Source organism: Periplaneta americana, chromosome 2 (genome assembly GCF_040183065.1).
Source record: "Periplaneta americana isolate PAMFEO1 chromosome 2, P.americana_PAMFEO1_priV1, whole genome shotgun sequence".
NCBI lineage: Eukaryota > Metazoa > Arthropoda > Insecta > Blattodea > Blattidae > Periplaneta > Periplaneta americana.
This window is the reverse complement of record NC_091118.1, coordinates 83,592,493-83,618,943: the sequence shown is the minus strand read 5'-3', so window position 1 is coordinate 83,618,943 and position 26,451 is coordinate 83,592,493. Positions and strand designations below refer to the sequence as shown.

The following is a 26,451-nucleotide window of genomic DNA, read 5'->3' as shown; positions in this document are numbered from 1 at the left end:
AGGAGGCAGGACTTTTCATCTTTGTGTAACTTCAGAGTAGATCCGGATATATTTAATCTCCTTAAAAACTAAACTCGTGGTAAAAAGTGGTCAGATATGTTGGCCATATCACTTCTTTATACAGAAATCAAGAAAGCATGTTCAGAAATCTTTAACTTAGGGAAAAGTAGCCATCAATGGACCAGCTAACGATTTCTTATTTCATCTAACAAAGGCAATGCCTTAAAATTCCGTTCATAGGCTTGAACAATTAAATTACTTATAAGGAATGTTCAAATGACGTTTCAGGGCTACATCCTATTTATATCTGTTTAAAGATTAGCTCATTTAAAATTCGGCTATTGGTTCAATGAAGGCGACAGGGTTCTATGAATGGACCACCGTGTTCCCACGAATGGACCAAATGAAAAATTAAAAAAAAAAGTCAAAAAATAATGTCACCAAATGACAAATCATAACCATGAAGAAATATAGATTCGATTAATGGATGTTGAATTTACTTTCAAGCCAATTGTAATCGTATTATGAAACTGAAGTTCATGAAAAAACACAGTCCTTGTCATTTCAATGTTTTAAAGTATTAGGCTATTTCAAATCAGTTAAAAAATGTTAGCATACAACTTTAAATTACGACATGACAGCAACATAATGATGTTATTGTAGATATGAAATTATTTTCTGGAGTCTGAGATTATTCTTATACTGTAGATAAAACAGTCTTCCTTTTCAAGTAACGCATGTCACACAAAGTATTGCTTTTGACTCCGCCTAACATTTTCACAAACTTCATGTACCCATTTCCTGCAATACATACCCTGAATCATATTTTCCTCGATGGTTCTTTCATACATAAAACAAAACCAGGAGTCTTGATTTTGATTGCTTCCTGAAGGGAATTGGTTTCCATGAGTGATCCATTTTAAAATGCAGTCCATTCAAGGGAACTTCAGCTGGTCCATCCATAGCGAATTAGCCATTTTCTAATCGCATTTCAAGAGCGCTCAAGAGGTTACACAAAATTTATGAATATATAACTAAAAAGGAAGCAGACAGAACACTGCTGTCAGCTATATATGTCATTTCATAACTTAATGTCATTAAGCCAATGTGCTCTGTACTTAAAGTTACTTTAAAATTATAGTAAAAATAACAAAAACGTATCTGAGCTTCTTGTTCAGCCCTTGTGTTTGCTGCCGATACCAAAGACAACTCAGGAGTGACATAACTTACACGAGGGGGAAGCCTTGACGTGACGTTTCAAGCATACGCGTCAATATGACCAAGAATATGGCAACGGTCCATTGAAAGCTACGGTTCATCGATGGCTACTCTCCCCTATCCTTTTTTTACTATTGAACATATTTTTTTATTAATGTTGTGTTAATTCTTTCTTTAGATTGTTTTTATTGATGTTGTTTGTGTTATCTAAATCTGTGCACTTGCAGGTATTACTTCCACTATGTATAGTCTCAGAAAAAAAGTTTTGTCGCACAGGTACTTTATAAGTCACAGAAAGGAGGCAGTGCGCATGATCAGAGGACGAGCGATCTGGTTCACAAGAGAAGGACTAATTAAGGTAATGAAATTAGTTTTGTTTCGTTGTACGTCTCATCATGCGCACTGCCTCCTTTCTGGGACTTATAAAGTATCTATGCGAAAAAAAATATTTCATAACACTGCACATAAAAATGTTTCCATGTATTCTATCTGCTCCTTAAATCTGTGCACTTACAGGCATTACTTTTACTCTGTACATAAAAATTATCGTAGGTCTGTTAATGGGTATACAACAAAAAAAAAAGTATTTCGAAGTCACTGGCTTTCACTTTCAAATACCCAGGAACTACAGTATTTCACAAAATAGGATACTAGATAAGAAGACCTTTGAAATATTTTTTGATTAATGAGATGAAAACTGATAGAACTAGCAGACTTACACTAAGATCTATTATTTTAAAATCGAATTTGAAGCCTTCCAGCTATACCTATGGGTAATATTTATGGATAGCAGACGTTAAGCAAACTTCGGTATGCTGCAGGTCCAGTCAAGAGAGTGACGGAAAGGGATTATTTCTTCGCCTTCTTAGCTACTCGCTCACTTGGCTCAATATCCCGGGAACTTGTCCGGGTTGCGGTGGCCACATCGCTTGCATTCCGAGAGCAGAAGAAGAGGAAACCTGGAAGAATTCCCACGCCTAGCACAAGGTTCAACGCTTACACACTGACCCCGAGACATTTCGCTGTCTACACTCTAATGACAAGAGAACGTTCTTGCTGAGGTTTGTTAAACAGAATAGTAGATACGAAATGAAATGCGGACTGTATGAGAGGCATAAAATTTAAAGGTAAATGTATCTCCTATACACACGCTGTGAAGGCGGTTAGGAAGCAATGAAGCTAGAATGTGGTGTACGAGCGAGATGGCTCATGCGTTCCTCACGGGACTTGTATTTGAAAGGTCCACGGTTCAAATCCCCGGACCGACCAACCTGAGTGTGGTTTTTCCGTGGTTTTTCAGTTACTTAGGCAAATATCGAGTTTCCTCTTCCATGTAGGAAAAGAATTTAGATTTCGTATCATATCTTTCACCTTCATCATCTCATTCCATAGGCATATTCAGGTCATGACGCATGTCTTTGTCCGCCTGCAGGAGGGGCGTCCTCTTCGAAACCGTCTCTGAGTTCCAAACTATTCGCAATATCTCTGCCCGGATTCATTCCTTAAGAGCACTTCCGAGGGCACTTCGACAACTTAGAAGGGCTGTCGGGTGTGCTGCTTATTCACTTTGGCGGTATGAACTTAAGGGGGAGATATAGGGGGCTATTTGTGAGCGGGCGAGAGGTCTCATCCGGCCGGTGGGCTGGTACACCTCATACTCATTCATCCCATAATTCGAGGTGCACAACAGACCGCTGTCAAGCCGACGTGCTGAAAGGTCGTCCCTAACTCGCCCCTAGCCACTGAATACTACTACTACTACTACTACTACTACTACTACTACTACTACTACTACTACTACTACTACTACTAATGTGGTTGTATAACCGGCACTACTTTCCGACCACCTTTAACACCTGGGAAGGGCTCGGTACTCAATTTAATAGGAGGCTGAATAAACCTCGGGGCTGTTCTGAAAGTTTTGGCAAAGAGAAAATTCCCTTCACTACTCTGGATCGAACCCGGGACCTTCCAGTTCGTAGCCAGTTATTCTACCAACTGAGATACTCAGGCGCCTAAAAATGAACTCAAATTAAATTAAAATATGCAATAACGATAATTTATATGTATAAGACATTAGTAAGCCCTAGTATTTTGTGTTACGGATTGAAGATCTGTGCGAGATGAAAGTTCCATAACCTTAACTAATATGAAATTTCTAAAGAACAGTACGTTTCTCTGAAATGGGTAATAAATTGAGTGTAGATTTCTTGTAATATTTACATTTCCTGCCTGTTACGGACTACAATCAAGATTACAAATTGAAGTGCAAAAAACTCATTTTACAAATGTTATGCTCAAGAATAACTTTTCAGATTCTGTTAATCAGTCGTCAGGACAAAAACTTGGAGAAATACTTTTGTTATTCTTGTTTGCGATCATGTATTTAATCTTATTTTTGATACTGCTGATGTAATAGATGGCAACGGTGAAAATTTGGCAAATATTATGACGGTGAGGATGATAACAAACAAAGGAAGAATTTGTTAGTATAAAACCTCGCAAACAATCAAGATACATTTGATTAGGGGAAAAAAATATGTGGACTATAATCTAGCCCTATTATCTCCCGTTATCTTGACTATCTCCCTCTTATCTTGTGTTTATCCTGTGTTGTCTTTACTTGTGTCCTTGGACTATGTAACCACATAACAGAGATTCCCGCTATTTGTGAATGTCTAACTTCGGTTTGTATTCCTTAAAAATTTATAGAAAGCACCAAATATTAATGGCAGACATTATAGCTTAAGGCCAGCTACTTGAAAACGTTCACAAGATGAATGAAAAAGCAGACACTTATAAATACTATCAATTTGTAGACCTACAAAGAAGCAATTCAAGGTGTTTTATTTAGGAATTCTTTAAACAACTTAACGTTTCCGACCCTTTCAAAGTAAATTAATGCATCCAAATTGTGGATTAAACTTTTCAACCGACCAATGTGAATTAGTTACGACTGCAAAATCAATTAAATCTCGAGCCTATTGTACATATTTCAGCTACATTCAGGTTTTCCCACTCCTCGTACATACCTGTATCGTATGAAATTCCTTGACCACTGAAACATCTAAACAGTTATTATTAGAGGTGTTCAAATTTCAGTGAGTTATAAGTTATTATATAATAGGCCTATATAATTTGCGCAGAATGATCATATTAATTAAATGGGACTTGCAAATTTCCTGTTGGAATATCAATGTGATAAGTATGAAGATATTGAACACGGGATGTGATCACGATGAATCTTACGTGCGTTTCTCATTTACAGACCCTGTGGAGAATGTGCATTGTCGTATATTGAATTTCTTCCAGGCTGTCAACAATGCGAAGGCCGTCCATGTTAGTGAGTATAAGAATGTACATTTTTATAACTTTCTACCGAAAGCGTGAAAATTTAAGTTCATCTTTATTCAATAAATATCTAGACCTAGTAATTCTATATAGGCTACATATACTGTAGATTACTTCAAAGTTTAAATATTCTTCATACTTTACGAACTTTCAATGAAGAAAAGTTGTTCGAGATATACAGGTTCGAAAATAACTTCATCTTTTCAACTTTTATGTATTCTAGACTATTAATCTGTCAATTCTACTGTTCTTCCGTCTCTTTCCTGGACTTAAATTCCAATTTATTCCTTGGATTGAATTTCTCTATATCGTAACTTCTTCCTCAGTGTCGATTCTCGTAATATGTTGAAAGTAAACAGCTGTAGAGTTTTATATTACTAGCTGAAAATATTTGCGCTGAGTTAAAGAACTACATTACCTGTTAAGATTTTGTATTATTTTAATTGTAAATAAGCCTAAATGAGTGTGATATTGTTTATTTTATATAACTTATCTATTGCTCAGTGTTACATATTTGCAGTAGGCCTATTAACATTTTATTATATAGAAGTTAATTAATGACAAGATACTGCAAGTAATAATGCATTTTGACATAATTTATTCTGTTCCTTCTTCATAGCTAATGTAGCCTGGTAAGCCTACAAGTAGCACTATGTTCAAACCCAAGAGCTAGCGGTAGACATACTGCTCACTCTTGTCCACTCTGTTATTAACTTATTATCTAAGATAGGGTATTACATTTCTTGCTAACAATAAAATAACTTTTATTTATTAATTACTTATTTACGACTTCTCCCATAAGGAGGCTATCACTAGGAGAAAGTATAATATTAAAATAGAAGTTGTTCATTTAAAATTTGAATAGGAGAATTGGTATCTAAGGCTTATATAAATGTCATAATAGTGTATTAAATTTTTTTAAAGAACAAGGACAATAATAACATTAATAAGTAACGAAATAAATAACTTAAGCTATAAAATAAAGTTAAAGTTAAATTTCTAGATTATCATACCTGTATAAAACAAGGTTCCAATATGATACTGATCGATAATTGAAGACCTGAATTGACCAACGTCCGAAGTCAAAAATTGACCAAATTTGATTTTTTACCTGACATAGGCCTATGTTGTGTCTTGGATAGATTATCATTGTATAAAGAAAGAATATCCCAAGTCCGACTCTACACCTCTGTTTTTTAATAATATAAATATATATTTCAATACTCTTATATTACAAGTCTATATAGTTTCCTTGCTCTTCTGAATAATTTACTTTAAAGAACTTGGAATGTTAGTCAATTTAGTTCTTGAATTTTTCCCATTTAGCCTAATTTTCCAACTGCTACGAGGAATATTGCAAGTAATTGTAAACGGAACTCATGTACCAAAGAATACTCTTTTTAAAGTAAATGATCATGAAATCAATAGGCTGATTTTGAGCATGAAATAAATTATTTACTGTCAAATGGCTGAAATCAGACCTTAATATTATTTTATAAGGATTTTAAAACATGTGGTTATGACTAAACTAATATAATTAAATTTTTTCGAACATCTTTCATTTCTTGTGCATTCTTATTTAATCGTAAAAAATAATGAACGTAGTTGCTGCGCCACTAAACAATAACCTGCGCTACACACATTTTAACACGACTGACACGGTATGAGTATTACGCAATTACTAGAGATGAACAAAACTAACTGCCGCTCTCGGTCGCTGAGTTCGCAGCATTTGTCTTTCGAGTCTCGGCTCGTCATTCTCGAAAGCATTTGGTCGTAACTTTGAATAACATACACCATTGAAATAGGTAACTTAAATATTTAAATGAAGCAAAAAAGACAAAACAGAACAGTATATCAGTTATCAAAATGTTCTAGTTCTTTTATATGATATTATCTATGGTTATATAAATAGAAAAAAAAACCAGTTCTCAAATAAGTTTGAATTTCTAAGAAACATAAAACATGATATTAATATCTTTTTACTTGTGATTGCACACTTGATCTTAAACATGTGAAAGGAAAATTCCTAGCCTTTTAATAATGGCATAGTAATTAAATAAAGACTGGGGAACGGATTATTATAAATTACACTGAAAGGTAGAGATGATGTTTCAAATAGGCTACTTAATTGTTTATACATATATAACAGTTGCCAAAGTAGATAAAAGTTCAGTCAGGTATAAACAACTGTGGCGATTGAAGGCTGCTTGACTTCGGGAGATGATCAATATCGAGTCTCGGAAGACGGTAGTCTTTACGTCAAGGACGCGACGTAATACGACATTGTCGTGCGGGTTTTCGGCTTTGCGGGCGCTGTTAGCCTCGCTTTCTCGATCGTTGTTCATCTCTTAGTAATTACATATTTCACTTCTACCTGCTTGTCATAGAATCTACATTCTGTTGCCAACTCCTGCATTACTATTAACCTTAGCAATACTAAGGCATTTTAAATAACATGCAGTACCAACGGAGGGTACTTTGTGACCACTGTACAAATGTTTAATTTTGAACAATTTTTGACATTTCTTATCAGAAAATAATATGTACCATAATAAAAGAGAAAAATTGAAATTTTAATGTAAATTTTCGAATAATTACTTCAACATAAGAGTCTGAAAAATGTTGCGCATCACTTTCTTCACACCAGTCCTCACATACTAAACAGACCACAGTTTTACTACAAAAGTATTTCATTTTGAACATTTTGCTAAAATCTGTAATCGCCAAGTAGTATATAAATAAATAAAGTATAATAAAAGAGAAAAATTGAAATATCATTGTATACTTTCGAACAATTATTTCCACAAGGAGGGATATTTTTTGTCACTTAGACATATTTTCGTATTTTAGTAAAACTATCAGTGAAAACGATTAAGCAATAACACAATAAGATATAAGGTTTCATAACTGAGAATAAATAATATTTGCATATTTTTAGTACCCAGTATATCAGTTACATATTTAAAATATAAATTTTGGAAAAGATAGGCACAAAGTACCCCCTCCCGTTTGTTGGTATTGCTACAGTTAAAATCAATTTCAAGTGCGTGCTACGACTGTGCATTGTTGACAAAAATGTAACATTTTCGGATCATTAAATTTATTGGAATCAAAATGTTCTACAATTTCATCCTACGACATCGTAAAACTAAGTACAATAGTTTCCTTGATATGGAGCATCAGAGTTGGTCAAAAGAATATTTCTTTCACAGCCATAAACAAAGAAGCAGGATATCAAAGTAGGTTTTGTTCACTTCATTTTGAGATTCATCACTTCTTCAATAACTGCATCACTCCACACTGTACACATTCCGTAGACTACTTCAATACGTTCGAGACACTGTTGCTACAGACATTCGTTTAGACGTGGAGCTTGAATAGCAGCAAGGCTGCGCGCCGTGATAGGAAGGGTGGTTTACATTGTGATTGAAAGGAAGGGGGCGGTGTTTAGAGTGCGTGCAGCAGGAAGTCTACCCACAGCGCGGCAGGGGAAAGAGATTGGGCGGCCTGACTTTACTGCGCCTGTGCTCTCTGTACTCGTTCATTCCTCTTCGAAAATATCGAAATTAGACACCGTAAATGAATTATTATGGTTCTGTGTGATTAAATGTAACATTTGTACTCGTATAGTTAAATTATGTTTCACATCTCTTTGTTTAGGCCTATAATAAGTGGCAATCAAAGAAATCAGTGCATACAATGGTACTATTAACAATGGTACTGTCCCGCGAGATTGGAAAGATGCAATAGTGGTGCCAAGTTATAAGTCAGGGTCTCGCTCAGATACAAAAAATTACAGACCGATCAGCCTCACCTCTGTAGTTTGCAAACAGATGGAACACTTGATTTCAGCTTATCTAAGGCAGCATTGGGATGACTCAAATTGGTTATATAACTGTCAGCATGGATTTCGGGTGGGCTATTCATGTGAGAGTCAATTAGTAACGGTATGTCAGGATTTAGAAGACGGAATAGATTCCAATAGCCAAGTAGATGCAGTGATTATTGACTTCTCACGCGCATTCGATGTAGTCCCACACGATATATTGTTGGTTAAACTACAATCAACGGGGATTGACTTCAGAGTGCTCCAGTGGATCAAGGAATTTTTAACTTGTCGCACTCAGAGAATACGGGTAGGGGAGGAATTATCGAATCCAATTGAAATTACTTCCGGGGTCCCGCAGGGCCTCTTCTATTTTTGGCTTTTGTAAATAATCTGCCAGTTAATATCTTGTCTAGGGTTCGCTTATTCGCGGACAGGGAAATAAAAAGTCATGAAGATATTACTCTTCTCCAGAATGACGATTGGGCAATAGCCAACAAAATGAAAATAAATTCTCTAAAGAGCAAAGCCATCAGCTTTACAAGGAAAGGAAATAAAATACTCGCATCGTATACATTAGGGGGTGAAACCATTCCGGAAGTTAACAAATGTAAATACCTCGGAATAACATTTAGCAGCGATCTCGGCTGGGGGGAACACGTTACAGACATAGCGGGAAAAGCATGGAGAGCGTTGCACTTTGTGATGAGGGTACTAAGGAAAGGTTCTGATAAATCCAAAGAGATTGCATATAAATCACTAGTACGTCCAGTAATGGAATATGGTGCTGCATGTTGGGATCCTTACAGATTAGAACATATTAAGACACTGGAAAAGATTCAAAAACGGGCTCTCAAGTGTTGTCGGAAAAATTCACCATTAAAATGGGACACACTCACCGACAGGAGAACGCGAATTCGATTATGCGCACTGTTCAAAACATACAGAGGTGAGCCTGCCTGGAGAGAAATAAAAAATAGGTTGCAGCCGCCAAATTACTCTTCAAGGAACGACCACTCATATAAATTGAGGGAAAGAAGGCAGAGGACGGGCACTGGAAAGTTTTCTTTTCTCAATCGTACTATCAGGGACTGGAATGCTTTACCTGCAGACTTACTAAAGGCTTTACCAACAACCAAAAATGTATTTAAAAATAGGCTTAAGGACCTTACTAATAGACGGTAATTATACACAGTATTTAAAGGGTGTAAATGATATGTTGTTATTGAAGTGTTGTATCAGTGAAGAATTATGTTGTGTCAGTGAAGTGTGTTGTATCAGTGAAGAAGTATGTCGTATCAGTGTAGTGTGCTGTGTAAGTGAAACGTGTTCCTGTCAATGAAGCTTTATAGTTTATAGTGACAGTGCAAAGTATTTGAACAGTGAAATGTTTTTGAAGTGTTAGTGAAATCAGGATAGAACCAGTGAAATGTGTCGTAGTTCCAGTGCAGTGAGTGAATTAACAGCGAAATGAGTGTAATATTGAAAGGTACTTGTGCAGATATGAACATATAATACTCGTGGGTTTTAGTTCGATCTTAGTTTTAAGATACAAATTAGATTTATTTCAAATGTTATTTTCAGTGATCGTTTCATTTAATTTAGTATATTCCCTGTTGTTGTTGTTGTTGTTGTTATTATTATAATTATTATTAATTATTGTTAGTATTAATTATTAGTATTATTAATTGTATTTTTAATTAATAAGTTTATTATTGTCATTATTTAGTGTAATTAGTTACCACTGCCACCGGGCATATACCCATTGCAGTGTGAATAAATACATACATACATTAATTGTGCTGGCGGTTGTCAAATTTTAATTCAGGCCTTTTGCTAGTGTACACAGTGGGTATGCAGAATAGTTTATTTCATGCACAGTATATGAATACAGTCGTAGCCAGTGTATCAGAGGAGCATTTGCTTCGAATTGACTACCACAATGTGAGCGGCGGAAAGCAAGTGAACAGATTTTCCATAAGTCTCTATATTGTACATTGTACAACATTATTGAAGAGTAGGTACGTACAACCAGAGTCGATTCTAAGGAATAAGCAAACGTTCACAAATCTTTCGCGTAGAGCATATGGTAATTCCTTGCGATGTGTGTTTTATAGAAACAAGGAGATGTTCTTTGTTGAAATATTCCCTCGAATTAGCCTATAAAGTAGTGCTAAAACTGGTTGCTTAATGTTTTGTTGTTTTCCAGGACTGTTTAAGAAGTCATAATGTTATATTTCCACTAATATTTATACGAAACAATACCTAATACTAAACATTTGCAGGATCTGATGTCAGCTTATCTACTAACAAAATGTTCAGAATACTTACTTCATTAGTACGCTGCAAAATCATATTGATATATTTATAATATAGATACAGTTTAATTTGATTATCGTCTACTTAAAGGCACTATAAGTTAATAATACATAAATAATTAAAAAAAAATATATATATATAACAAACGAAGTTTGTTCGATACCACATTTCCAGGAACTACCTTACGCTTCAGAAAAAGAGCAAGTGGAAATGCAATAATAATAATAATAATAATAATAATAATAATAATAATAATAATAATAATAATACTTTATTTTTTCTGGCATAGTTAAGGCCGTGAGGCCTTATCTTCCACTCAGCCAGAGGATAAGAAGGAAATGTATGATAATATAATGTTAATACGAAAGAAAATTAGGGGTATACCTAGGACAAAATCGAAACAAAAAATATGCATAAGCCAAAGGAATATGGAACTTAAATACTGTACTTCCTTAAAATAGATGGCAAACTAAATTACATGATTACTTTATAAACCAGTTACAATTGTGAATTATAATATGTACCCTGGGACACTGTGCTTTCTAAAATAAGCTGTTTAACTTTGGAGTTGAAAGCGTTTAAGGTCGGACAGCACCTAGCATCTGTAGGTAATGAATTCCAAGAACGGATAGTCTATTGTAAAAGATGGATAATACGCGAAAGTTTTGTTGATAGGGACTGACAATGGAGTGTCGTATCGTAACCGGGTATACAGATTATGATGTGTGGCCTCCTGTGCCCGAGGTCGCGGGTTCGATCCCGGCCCAAGTCGATGGCATTTAAGTGCGTTTAAATGCGACAGGCTCATGTCATTAGATTTAGTGGCATGTAAAAGAACTTCTGCGGGACAAAATTCCGGCACACCGGCGACGCTGATATAAACTCGGCAGTTGCGAGCGTCGTTAAATAAAACAAAATTAAATTAAATTCTCACTTGCATTAAACGGGATTTCAGTTATTTACAACTACGGCGGAAAGAACAGATTTTGTGTTTGTATAGCAGCAGAAAATATTTCTATGAAAACTAAAAGATAAGTCAAAGTTAGTTTACTTTTATATAGTCACATGCTCAGCAAACGTCCGGTTGACCCCGCCTTAAACAGTTACAAGGAAGGCCAAAAGTGCGTTTTCACTATACGTTTGCGTATTTCAAATCAGTCTTGTTATTTCATCATTATGAAATAACAACCGGTATTTTGACGTTTATAAAAATATTCTTCCATTTATAAGATCTGATCTCCAAAAGATTACAAATGTTAATATATATTAGTAATTTATACTATGATTTTAAGTGTTTTATTTACTTGACAAGTAACTAACAATAGTTGAAAACGAATAGGCCGTCCAAAGAAGAGATGGACTGAAAATTCTAGTTTGAGACCGTAACAGGCCACTTGGCCTAATACTTGTTAGGAAGATGATGATGATGATGATGAAAACGAATACAGTTTCCAGTCAAAGTGACGTGAAACAATATTATAGCCTATCATGTTATAGAATCCTTTCCGCGCGGTCTGTGGAGCTTTTTAAAATTAGTGGCTGCGATGCCGACTCATCCTGCTATCATACCAAACTTTTAAATTGTTCGTAGCGAGAAACGATTTCTGAGAGTAGGCCTAAATTGAGAACTTGTACAAGAAAGTAAAATATTTAACGAAAAATAGTTATATTTTCTCTCTCTTTTCATAATGACCTGAAGGGCCTAATTTTTCGAAGTAATTCTTGCAAATTAGATGTCTCCAAGTTATGTTTGACAACTTTTTGACTTGGGGGTAGCCTATAGCTCGATTTTATAATTTATATTTCTTTTAAATAACACTGGTGTCATGAATGTTCTATTTTCGTAACGATTATTCTCTCTAAATTTTTTCAGAGTATTTTAGCAAATAACTAGGTCTTAAAAGAATGCAAAATAAGTACGAATTGATATTTTAAAATGATAAACCTGAATCATTAATAATTATATTAAAAGTTTAACGGGAAAGCATATGCTATTTTCATGACAGAAGATAGCGCTTTTGCCTGCGCCAAATACCACCTCTCTATCACCAAACCTATTGACACTAAACAATCTAGTAGCTAATTGATACAGCCTCGCTAAAAATCGCACCAATATACAATGCAGTCTTCTACAACCGTTAAGAATAACATTTCTCAGCTTCTAGTATTGCTCTTTCTCTGCTCATCATTAACTTCCGCGCAGTCGTATGAATACATTCGTAGTCAAGGAATGATGAAACTTTCCGTGAGTCTTTTATCGTCCCTATATAATCACTAGTATTTCGAAATGTCTTCGATTTATATGGGCCTACTCGTTAGGTTTCCATATAACGATACTCTCACTATCAACTTTTAGACGTATTATTAGGCCTATTAGCCTTCCAAATACAGCAGAATAAATCGTTCCGTCTTTGTCTGAGCCGCAGTATCATGCTATGTTTACTAATGTTTATTACGGTAGTTCGAATAGCATTACACCACATATACTCACCTTAAAACCCCATCAGGTCATGGCTGTCGCCTCAAAATTGGATTGCGCATTACGCGTAACTTCGCTCTCTGTGCAATAACCATATCACATTACCATCTCCGTAATGTTGCGATCACATACTCGTACTATGGATGAACAGTGGTCGACTCACAACTGAATTCACATTGCTCTTTGTGCAATAAGCTTATATCACATCACGACTACATACTATGGATGCCATACGGCAGGGACGGGGAACTCGTATTGTAAACAGAGTAGACACCATGAGTACTTATATAAAAGAGCAACTAAGGTAGAGAAAGAAACTAATCTCTCTGAGAGAGGTTGTTCCCCATTACGACATACATCTCGCGATATCATCGCCTAACTTAAAAAAATAGTTGCCATGACTTATGCCCCAACATTCGTATAAGGTACACCTAGACCGCATTTCGAATTATTAATCCGCAACAAGCAGGTAGAAACTAGCTTATCATTTGGATGTATTGAGAAGCACTGGCTTAGAGTTGTCCGATTTTCATACTGTTTAAATTAAAATTGGGTTATTCTGTAACTAAATCGTTACACACAACTAGTAACTGTGCTTTAAAGTGAAGTATCGCATCAGTCCATGCTCATTCGTAAGGTCCGTGTGTTGCCACTTGCGCGCGAGGGCACGTGGAAGTGTTCAGGACAATGTCGCGGTCAACACGTCCCCCAGCAACGCTCACGCTTTCCTACGTCAACCTTAGTCTCTCCGCAAATGATGAGCTTCTCCCCTCACCCTCCAGCACAAACAGGCAAGAACACATCTATAGCTCGCTGCTGCCAACCTGTGATTTTCTAGGGCAGAGTTTTGCTGCCTCCGACTCACTAACACGATCACAGCACTGCCCAGGGATGTGAAAACCAGCGTTTTGGGTTTCATGTTCTCTGACATAAGGTCATGAAATTATATCGCTGTTGTCTGATAGCAGACAAATAACTTACTACTTTACGTTTCGGCTCGTGTAAGTATGTACGAAAAATATGGGCCTATCATGCGTTCACTGCAGAATTGTGGTTTTCAGATAAGGGAGTTACAGTCTACTGATATTCTTATTTTGAATAGTGTCAAAGAACTGACATATAAAAGATAAAATTTTCGTCACATACAGTATAATATAAAGACAGGGTTTTCTAAAGTAATGCACAATAATTATTGTACTCTGATTAAAATTTAAGAAGGAATTATGGACATAAGCTTAAGCGTCAGACTTTATAATTACAAAGTAATATTTTTATGGAAACAAACTATTTTTTACGGCTATTGTTGTGCGAGTTATGACGTCATCGAGAACATTTTAAAATTATTTCCTATATCATCTGAAAGAGCTTGTTTTTTGTATCACTATGCAATATTTTATTTGTTTTATACAGAAACACCATGGTTATACTTATGTATACTAATGATAACGATTCAATTGTTGACATATTTTGTTAGTTCTTGTATTATGAACACAGTTTCATTGAAGAAATGAACACAAAATCAGGTGTTCTTAGCAGGAAATGAGAGAATTGAGTTGGTGGTGATGGTGATGGTGATGGTGGTGGTGGTGGTGATGGTGATGGTGATGGTAGAACTTGGTGACAGAAGACGTATACAACAAGAGGTATGCACTCTTTTAATGGAACTCATTCAAATCGACCACCTATTTCTTACTTCTCAGCCAACTGTGAGTAGTATAGATAACGTAAATTCTCTCATTTTCTGTTCAATTACGTCTAGTTCTATGTTGAGTTCATTAATAAAATTGCTTTAATAACACAAGAGCCAACAAAATAGATCGACAATTATTAAATTATTATCATAGTAATCATAATCTTAGTGCTTTTAAATAAAACAAATTAAGTATTACATAGCGATAAAAAAGTAGGCTCTTCCAGACGACATTAAAAAATACATTGCCATTTAAGGGGCACTCGGATTGAGTTTCGAAACTTCTAAAGATTTTGATCAATTGCTTTCAAATTCGATGGGTCGATCCACAGTTAACACACGAGTCACATCACCTTGCACGCAGCTGGGCATATACAGTATGTACAACATATGTTTAACTTCATTCAACCCGACTCAAATGTTCGTCAATATAATGAAATATATCGTCACTACCCACATCTATATTTGACAGCAAGGTAGATAACACAGCAGCACTACATGACCATAAAATTCTGATCTACATTGCACCACATTTTGGTTCGTCATATAAAGTATTTTCGACATACTTTCCATGATTACGACTGATAACCACACTTTTTTCTATTGAAATACTGTGACATAGAAATTTGAGTTATATATAATACCACGTAACATATTTTTTAACTATACACATTCATATCAGTTTTAATAATCAAGCTATACGCCGTAATTATCATTTTTTTAACAAAATCTGTGTCCAAACTTGAGTGCACTAATATATGTTTATAATATGTTTTATATGTAGGCCTATTTTATATATTTTGACATTGGCATTATGTAATCTATGTATAATACAATGTGTATTAGTTTTTATAGCCTATAACTTCATCACATGCAATGCATGGCACAAAGCACAATTATCCAATTTTGTTAATTCTCACATGATATCAAAATACACCTTGCCTGAAGATGACGCTTTAGGCGAAAACATTAACAGTAAATGTATTTACTGTAAACTTAAATGTATTTACTCTAAACTGTTTGTAAGATTACATTAATTGTGATAAGTCATAAGACTGATCTACATATAACTGACTATTTTAGCAATAACATTATAATTGGCTTATCTGACACTTCAAAATAAATTGTGAACCTTAGTGTAGTCAGCCGGTGTGGGTTGAGAAAGTGCTTAGCGCGAAAGAATCTAACCCACACTTTTTTATCCACAATTTCGGCTTTAATTTAACTTTGATGAGGGACGAACTGCATATGCGTAGATTTTTTTTAAAGAATATCCTTACACATTCTTCCATTTTCCTATCATTTTCATTCTATTATTTTTTGCCTCCTCACTCAATCTCGGAAGTGTCAGTAGTTGAAAACAATAATTGTGAATTAAATAATTGCTCTATTTGGTATGATACGCCTATTGAAGCTTGGTCTACGTTACTCTTTAACGACAGATGTGTTGACGATGAGAGAGCTTATCGAAACAAAGTAGGGGAGAGTTGGATAAAACAGGATGGTATGATAAAACGGGATACCCGACTTATTTCGTTGGAAAGTGCTGCAACTTACCGAGGATTTTGTTCTTAGACTAGAAGGGGACATAATGCAGTGCTCACATGCAGAACGAACACGTTTAATTTTTGTTGTGTAGAGAAAAGTTTAAAATCAGCTGCTTAACTAAATTGTTTCGATTGATTTTAATTGGCACATTCTGGGATTAAATTCGCAGAGTTGAAGAGGTAAATCTCTTATATAAATAAAACATTATTAGTCTTTAATTCTTTGTAAAGAAAACCGCTGTAGCTTTCACCGTTTTGTTGTGACGCCATGTTTTTCTTTACAACTCCTAGTCGGACAAAACAGGATACCCTATGGTTTGGCAAAACGGGATAGTATCCCGTTTTATCCAACTTGCATTGCATATGTGGGATTTCACTTTAAATTCTGAATTGAATATGTTCTCACTATGACAACCTACAATGACAGTGGTTAGGAAGAAGAGGATGAAGACAACGACGAATTCTCTAATTCAAAACCTAAAGAGGAATGATGAAATAAGTGTATTCAATGCCAAGAATGGGCTCATCAGGCGTGCAGTAGGATAGAATCAGAAGACTGCCAATAATTCTACTGTAGCTTTTGTAAATTAAAAATTCTGCATTAGGACTATGAATCAATGTCAACAAACAGGATAGACCTTACATATAATAATTTGATATTCTTCATTTAAGCCCACATACATATTTTAGTACTACTAATACATAAAAAAAAGTTTTGCATCACCTATAGAAGTAGTATTTACACTCCACTTCAAGAAATATCCATAAAACATTTGAAAGCTATCCTTTTAACTGTCTGAAAAACGTAAACAATGTTGAGAAACAGTAGAAGTCTATCCTAGAAACCGACTGAAAAAGTAAACAGATATAAACAGAAGTGCAAGAAATCTCATCTCTCAGCGAATAACTCAGGGTAAAACAGTTTTATTTCATTCTAAAGAGATTGAACAATAGCAAGGCGGTCAATTATGAACTTCAACCGTGCGAGGATTGTTTCTCTATGTCAGGAAGGACTGTCTTCAAGGGAAGTAGCGAGCTGCTTAGGATTGAACCAGAGTGATGTGGTACGAACCTGGAATCGCTTCCGAAACCCAGGTATTGTCGACGACATATCTCGTAGTGGTCGTCCACGTGCAACAACAGAATGTGATGACCGATATCTGCGAATTATTGTCACGAGAAACCCTGAGAATACTGCTGGCATGATTAACAATGACTTTCAAACTGCGACAGGGAGATGCGTATCCAATCAAACTGTACGAAACCGATTACATGATAGCAGACTGCACTCCAGACGTCCATGGCGAAGCCCAACTCTTACACCTAGGCACCATGGACAACGTTACACCTAGGCAAGAAATCATCACCAATGAACTGTACAAAACTGGCAGAAAGTTCTATTCACGGACGAATACCGATATGCCTTGTGCCAGATAATCATCGACAACGTGTTTGGAGAGAATCAGGTAATGCTGCACGACTCAGACACCCCTACAATCAAATGCAGTAAGGTAGTGGGTCAGTGATGTTTTGGGGTGGCATTATGTGGGGTCGCGGACAAAATTGGTGTCGATCTAAGGAATGCTGAGGGCTCTACAGTATAGGGACAACATTCTTCAAGCCATAGTAGCACCGTTTAATCAGCACTTCGCAAAAGGATTCATGTTTATGGAGGATAATTCCAGAATCCATCGTGCGGCTGTTATCAATGACTTTCATAATCGTGAAGGAATTGCCAGGTTTGAATGGCCCGCATGTTCTCCAGACATGAATCCAATTGAGCATGTCTGGGTTCAACTAAAGAGAGCCATTCTTGCGCGCCCTGACCCCTCACGCAATCTCGAAGACCTATGTAGAGTTGCTGTTGAAGAATGGGATAGAATGAATCAACAGTTGATAAATGTGGCGTTAGACAGAATGCCACGAAGAATCCAAGCATTATCAATGCAAGAGGAAGCACTACTCTCTATTGAAGTACTCCAGCCAATACTCAATTTCCATATGGCCATCCACACCATTGCTATAATTTTATCAACAACTGTTAAAAATAAATACATTTTCATTCCTTAGCTTTCCTTCTTTTTATCTTTTATTGAAGGTCTGGTTGACAGGTGATGCAAAACACTTTTTGGTGTGTTTATTATGCATTATAATAAAAACACACATTTTTTCAGTCCCTTAACAATATTTTCTTTATTTTAAATAAGTATCCTGTTTTACCCAACTAGACGGCCAAAACGGGATACTTGCGCACTTTGCAAGAAAATTGTTTTCCCAGTTTAGCTATATCATTAGAAGTGAAAATCAAAATGTATTATGAAAGTACATGGAATAGTGGGTTCATAAGTAAAAATTGAATTGTTTCCTATCACTTCAACAGGAAATATACAAGATTCCGTGTTAAGTATCCCGTTTTGACCAACTCTCCCCTATATAAATCCCGGCAAGACGTGAAAACGCGACCCAAGTTTGTGACAGCCCTGGACCAGAATCCTAGTGTGCTGAAGTACTGACGTCGTCTTCTCTTGCACATCCCCTCACTTCGCTAGTGGTTCTTGCCTGCCTCCTCCCCCACCGCCACTTGTGACCCGGGTGAAGAATTATTGGACAGGACGGGTGAGGATGAGAGCTTTCAAATTTCATCACTGCAAGTCGGGCCGGGTTCCTGGCGGCTGCCGAGGAATGGAAGTCGCGATGCCTGCCTGCGCTCATTAGTTGGTAACTGTGCCTCGGGCTTCCTCACTTCACTCTGCGGCCACATAACTGCAAACCTCCTGTATAATGTTCAGAACTGCGCCATTCAGCTAGCACTTAGCAATATTTAGAATTTAAGCTGTTGATGCCCAATCATAACTAGTCATAGTTATAAAGAACCTAAATTAAAAAAAAAAAAATACTATCGACTGTTGAATGACACATATTTCCTTATTATACTTATTATTAAGCAGCAACTAAACCGACTGTTATGTTAAGCAAAGATTGTAATAATGCCCACAGTCCTAAACTTATTCGTACGTTTCTCTTTTACAAAATAACAAAGTTTCAACTGCCGAAGTTCCTACTGTCTCTGACCACTTCACGGAATTACAATACACAATTACAAATAAAATCCTTTCAGCACTGTCACAAAGCTCACACCAGTCCCGAATGAGCGGCCGGCAACCGAGACAAGATATGACAATCATACTTACTATACGGAACAAGTGGTTTTGTGAATCGTGTGACTCTTTGATTGAATCGCTACTTCGTGTTATTTTTCAAATAATAAATATTTAGTTTGAAGCAAATGTTTATACATACGAAGTACTTCATACTCATTCTCGCATGGAAATACTCGCAAATGCTAAATACTAACAAAATCCATTCCATAAGTAGTCCTAATTCGCTGTACACAGCTGTAAAAAATCCAACCTTTTATTATAGATTATCCAATTGGCGCATAAAGTACAGCCCTATATGTAGCCTACTCGTATGTATATCGCATACATCGAAATCGTTTTTTTTTTTTCACATTTTGTTTAATGTAAAAATAAAAAATAATACAATAAGAATGTGATGGTTATTTACGTAACTCCTTAAGAAAGAGAGTCTTTACGGTACGAGTGAGATAACGCGAATATCGTAACGAGTAGCGTTAAAACGCTTTCTTAAGGAGTTACGGACAATATTTTGTTTCATACTATATAAAAATATTTAATATCTTTCATTAATTATTATTGTATGTTGTGTTAGATATTATATTGTTATTTGTAGAAATATTCGCATATTATTGTGATTTTATGTTAAATTTTGTCATTAGTTCAATACAACAGTATTTAATTAATGCTGGTCATATTGAATTCTGCCGTTCTGTGGCGACTTCATGTCCTACAACGTATGAAATGAGAACAGCATTATAATAATGGTCATTGCTTACGTGATCGTAGAGGTATAAATTATACAAGATATTATGAAACACTGCAACAAAGGTGAAAAAAATTATGCAAGTAAATTAATTAATTTTAGTTAGAAAGTTAATGCGAACTGACAGAAATATCGTACTTATCTATAATTTGTTAACTTCAATTAGTAAATTCAATCTTACTTTATTATTTTTATATGTTATATGTTGAAGTCATAGTTGTGGGTATAAGAATAACATCCAATTACAAAAGCCTAATAATTGAGTTTTCTCATACTAGGTTATCATGGTGTATTCGTATGTTCTTAGGCCTGGAGTCTGTAAAGTAACTATAGGCCTAACGTAGAGTTTCATTTTCCGTTGGTTTGGAGTACGGAAAGAAGTAACATTCGATATAGTATGAAACAAGAAATATTAATTGTCAATGCATATGGAAAAGTAGTCGGGGGAAAAAGAGTTCAATTCCAGGCAAGATGAGATGAGACAAACTATAGTACTTTTACAAGCTCTCCACGCATATTTCATTCGCCTTGCCTTTATCCAAATAGTCTTGGAGTTAGACAGCAGAAATACAGACAGACAGCAGTCAGACATAAGTTAAGACTGTTAGTCAGTTGCACAGACAATCAATCGATCAGCTGCACAGTCAATCAGTTGGTAAGCCTCACAAGCACATATCCAGTTGGTTAGTCTCACCAGCACACAGTCAGTCGGTAAACTCACAGTCAGTCAGTCGGTAAGCCTCACAACTACACAGGCGGTAATCTTCACAAACACAAATTCAGTCGGTAAATCTCACAAGAACACAGTCGGTGAGCTTCGCAAGCACGAATTCAGCCGGTAAGCCTCACAAGAACACACTCGGTAGGTAAGCAGCAGAAGCATACAATCGGTAAATTTCGCAGACACAGTCAGTCGGTAAGCAATACAGACATACAGTAAGCTTCGCAGACACAAATTCAGTCGGTAAACCTCATAAGAACACAGTCAGTCGGTAAGCAGCATAAGCACACAGTCGATAAGCTTCGCAGACAGAAATTCAGTCGGTAAACCTCGCAAGAATACAGTCAGTCGGTAAGCAGCACAAGCACACAGTCGATAAGCTTCGCAGACACAAATTCAGTCGGTGAACCCCACAAGAACACAGTCAGTGGGTAAGCAGCGCAAGCACACAGTCGATAAGCTTCGCAGACACAAATTCAGTCGGTAAGTCTAACAAGAACACAGTCAGTCAATAAGCCTTACAAGAGCAATGAGGTGGACGGTAAGTCGTAAGCAGTCAGTAATTTTGCCACACATACAAATCAGTTATATACTTAAGTAAGATTTGAAGTATATTACTTCCTTTGTATTCATTCTATCAAGTTCATCTTATTTCACGTAATAAATGGCCAAATTAGATAAGACCTATGTTCATTTATTATAATTTAATTAAATTTTACAAATGTACCTGATTTTCCAACTTAATTTCCCATTTAAAACCCACTTCACTTCTAGATATTTTTATTAGCAGACACATGTTTGGTACTCTACCGTAATGTAGAGTTGGCCTGACATCAGATCTCCAATAATACAATACTGGGCACCACACCATTATTGAATAACCGCACTCTTCTAATTCCCATGTAAACAAATCCAAGACCATAAGTTCTGCTCAGTGGCAAGTCTGTGATCATGTTGTGAGCACTGTAACACCACAACTGTCATCTTAACATTTTCCATTTTGTATTGTAATTTTATTGTGTATTGTTTATATTGTGTATACCACTGCCACCGGGTGCATGCCCACTTGCAGTGTAAATAAATACATACATAATACAATACTTAGGACAAAATGAAGTAAAACAGTAAGTTCTGAAGAGGCGAGTACATACATATGTATGACAAGGTAGGCCTACGCTAAAAAGTTACGTAGGCCTATGTTTAATTCAATTTGTGTAAAAAACTTCACTTTAGGGTAACATCGTCGGATACGATTTATGAGACGAATATGTGGCATCATTCAGCTTAACAAAATAGACAGCACAGCAAACAATAGTTTCTTCTACTGAGCAAGCAACATAGAAATAGAGAACAAATAAATATTCCACATTGTAGATTAAAAAATACCAACTCAAACTGTTGTGTTAATGAGATTATATTGTATAATATGTTTCCCAGTCAATATTATGAGTACAGTGTACTTGTGAAAAGTTTTAAAACAAGATTTTATATATGTAAAAATCCTTTTACTCTGTTGGAGAGTTTCTAAACACTAATCCGAATGAAATTGTTTTTAATTAATTAATTAATTCATTTATATTTGTTAGTTTTTAAAGTGGCTTAATTTTTATTCCTATGTATAGCCTAATTTCTTTGACGAAGCATATTAATTATATGTTTAATGGTCTAATAAAACTGAATTGAATATAATTGTCCACTACATAAACACTAGCACGAAATAGTTCACCAGATAGAGCGTCCGCTTTCTAAGAAAGGACCTTAGTTCAAATCCCCACTTAGGCCTATCCAAGAGAATATTGATGTTGAGAAACTAGTACTGGGCACGTTTAGTCGTTCCATTTCTTCTTTCATAATTTCCACAATGTCATCGTATTCATAATCATCCTCATCATCACCGGTTCAATAACAGCTAGAAACCAATACACCGCACCATCATTCCCATGAAACCAGATCGCTGGTATCCTAGGCAAACGTTTTATGAAGAAAATAAACACCTCAATGCCTGGAGTAGTAATGATACCATAGGAGACTGATTCAGATTTTACCTCAACATTTCAATTTCCCATGCCTTCCTCACACAAACATTGTTCCATGACAGCCGCCATTCAATCATCTCTGACGAAATAGCGTTCTCTAGGATCCTTCTGGTACTCAGTTCCGATTACACAGTAACCCACTATTTTATTTTGTTCTGTCTCAGATATTTTACAATATACATCATATATAGGGACCTCTTATAAGGCAAAGTCCACCGAAATATATTTTTATTTATAATTAAACCGTTGGCTCTCACAATACATCTGCCGGCAAGGCAATGAACTTAGTAAATCAAGGAACCTATGAGTTAGTCTCAGCGTTATCAGTCACTAGCAAAATCTTTTCTATTGGATTTTGGCGTTACTGTTCTTAGAAAGGATATAATGATAAAGGCTTTATTCGACCCTTAAAATCCATCTTCATCCACCGCATTTGAATCCGAGGAAATCATGAAAACTGCTAGATAATAGAGGACGATGAATAAGATAATGTAGCGTAGCTGAAATATAGTAATACATTGCTTCGTCGATTTAGTACAATACGTTTGAATCTAAAGAAAGCAGAAAACAGTACAACGTGGTCTGTTGTGACGAGCATGCAAGCCCCCGCATACCGGTAAGGCATCGTGTCACAAATACTTTCAAGTCTGAGTATTTCTGACAAAGTAAATATTATTCAACGCCTTGAAAGCGGCACAAATGTTAAGGTTATTGCTGGAGAGATTAAGGTAATATTATTTTCATATATTTATTCAATCCTTTATTCATTGATTTATATATTTCTTTATTGTTTTACTACTTTATTTATTACTTCATTATTAATTCATTCATTCCATTTATCAATTCATTTCTTCCTTCTTTCCTTTTTTCCTTCACTCACTCACTCACTCACTCACTCACTCACTCACTCACTCACTCACTCACTCATTCCTTTCTTTCTTTTCCTATTTATTTATTTATTTATTAGTTTATTAATATATATATATTTACTTATTCATTCGTTCCTTAATATTGTATTTCCTTCAGATCCTATATATATTTTTTTTTCTAGGAAATAAAATTAATTTGTATTAACTTTGTATCAGATTCGCTTTTTATAATGAATTAACAACTCTTAAATACCCATTCCCGTATGATCGATTTTTTACTGTCCATAATATTCCTTGACTTTCTTGTTCTATCTCAGTGGTATTCAATCTTTTTGCTAGCGTACCCTCAAAATATATTTGTACCCCCAAACTGCATTGCAGTTATATAACAATTAACAAAAGACTATGATTGATGTTGTAGACCCTACTAAAATAAATAAATAACAATAATAATAATAATAATAATAATAATAATAATAATAATAATAATATCCCCAAACTGCATTGCATTTATATAAAAATTAACAAAAGACTATGATAGATGCTGTAGATCCTACTACTACTACTACTACTACTACTACTACTACTACTACTACTACTACTAATAATAATAATAATAATAATAATAATAATACAGTAGTTATTGATGAAATAATAATAGTAATGATTTAAGTAAAATGATATTCAAGCAAGGAAAAACAAGAGTTTAGGCTATATTGCAAAACGAACTATAATATAATGCAGTAATTATCAACACGTATAATAAAATAAATATGTCAGCATGGGGGTACGCTTACCATAGATTGAATACCACTACTCTATCTAAAGATGAAGCTTGCCAATTGCAGGGGACTTGATCCGCGTGTTACATCTAAGTAGGTGAACACTGACTTTTTACTAAATCGACGGAGGAGTGTAGTTTTATTTTTTCCAATGATATAGCCCTTAACCTGCTGTTACTCGCCCCGACTGTATGAGTAACTCACAGATGTCGGTAGTGCCGAGAATCGTAGACCTTTTACTTCGTCAGAAACTATTCAGAGTGCACCTCAGGTGGGTCTACATCAGTGAGCTCTATACTACATTGGAGGCACAACTCAATGCTTTAAAAGCGTGACGCGAATTCTGAGCGCCTGAGCGTATTGCTATCTCTTTCTAAAATAGTGTTGTCCTTGTCTCTCTTGCAGTGAATGCTATCGTACACAATAACGGAATTCTTATTGCTCACTGCGCATGTGTGACATCAACCTCATGAAAGACTCATTGAAACACATTAGTTAGAAAGAGAGAACAATACCCTCACCAACATGGCGCCTACAGTCACGTTTTCAGACAGGAAAGAGCATCGCGGTGGTGCCTCCAGTTTAGAATAGAGCTCACTGGTCTACATTACACTCGTAATGGATGATGATGGTGATGGAGAATTGTTGGGATGTCACAGGGGAGCCGAAACGGCCAAAGAAAACCCCTGTGTTGCCTGGACCAATTACTCTTTCAATACAAGTTATAAATTCATGTAAGATCGAGATTTGAACTAGCGCTTTAGTACTGAGCCACCGTGACGGTTTAGTAGCATTTTTTTTTTTAATTTAGAGTTAATTCATTATTCACCAAAAAAAATCGTCTAGAGCCCTCTGTCAGGGACAGGCCGAAACGGCCAAAGAAAACCCCTGTGTTGTCTGGACCAATTACTCTTTCAATAAAAGTTATAAATTCATGTAAGATCGAGATTTGAACTAGCGCTCTAGTACTGAGCCACCGTGACGGTTTAGTAGCATTTTTTTTAAATTTAGAGTTAATTCATTATTCACCAAAAAAATCGTCTAGAGCCCTCTGTCAGGGACAGGATTTCTTTATGTACGACATTAAATCCACAGATTTACTTCCTTCCTTGAGAAAGCCATGCTGAGGATTTTAGGATGATGTAAAATTTATTACGTTTGGCCGGGTTTAAACCTGCAAACCTCAGACGTAATGGTTAGCATGGTAAGCACTAGACCACCTAGCAAAACTAGCTAAGAAAAGAGTTAAAGTATTGCTATTGCATTGCTAAAATGATAGCCGTAAGCTATGTTATTTCATCACTATCAAAAGTCTTGCTTACGGCCAACACACACTGTGTTCCGACAGCATTTATACTGTATAGATTGAAATAAGGAATATTTCAGCTACAATAGATAGGCGTACGAACTTTTTATATCTTACGAGGCAATACGTTCAGTACATTCGGTAATTCTTCATTTATCGAACTTATTGTCGGTTTCTTGGTAAAAGTGACCAAGTCTAAAATGCAAAATTGTTGGGAAAAGGCATTTAAAGGTTTAATGATCCATCCAAACGGTAACTGTACTCCTTTAGATGTTATTAATTAGTTATTTTGAAGTTAAATGTGCTATATTATTAGTATTTAATTTAAAATTATGTCTTAAATTTTCATAATGTGACTTAGTCATTTTTACCAAGAAATCGACGTTATACGATTAGTTGAT

The 26,451-nt window shown here is 35.6% G+C and overlaps 1 protein-coding gene across 1 annotated transcript in view; it reads right to left on the bottom strand.

Annotated features, from left to right (window-relative positions):
* The window catches only part of LOC138694381 (uncharacterized), a 455,472-nt gene that overhangs the window by 88,466 nt on the left and 340,555 nt on the right, over positions 1 to 26,451 (bottom strand). The gene's annotated exons all lie outside the window — the stretch shown is intronic.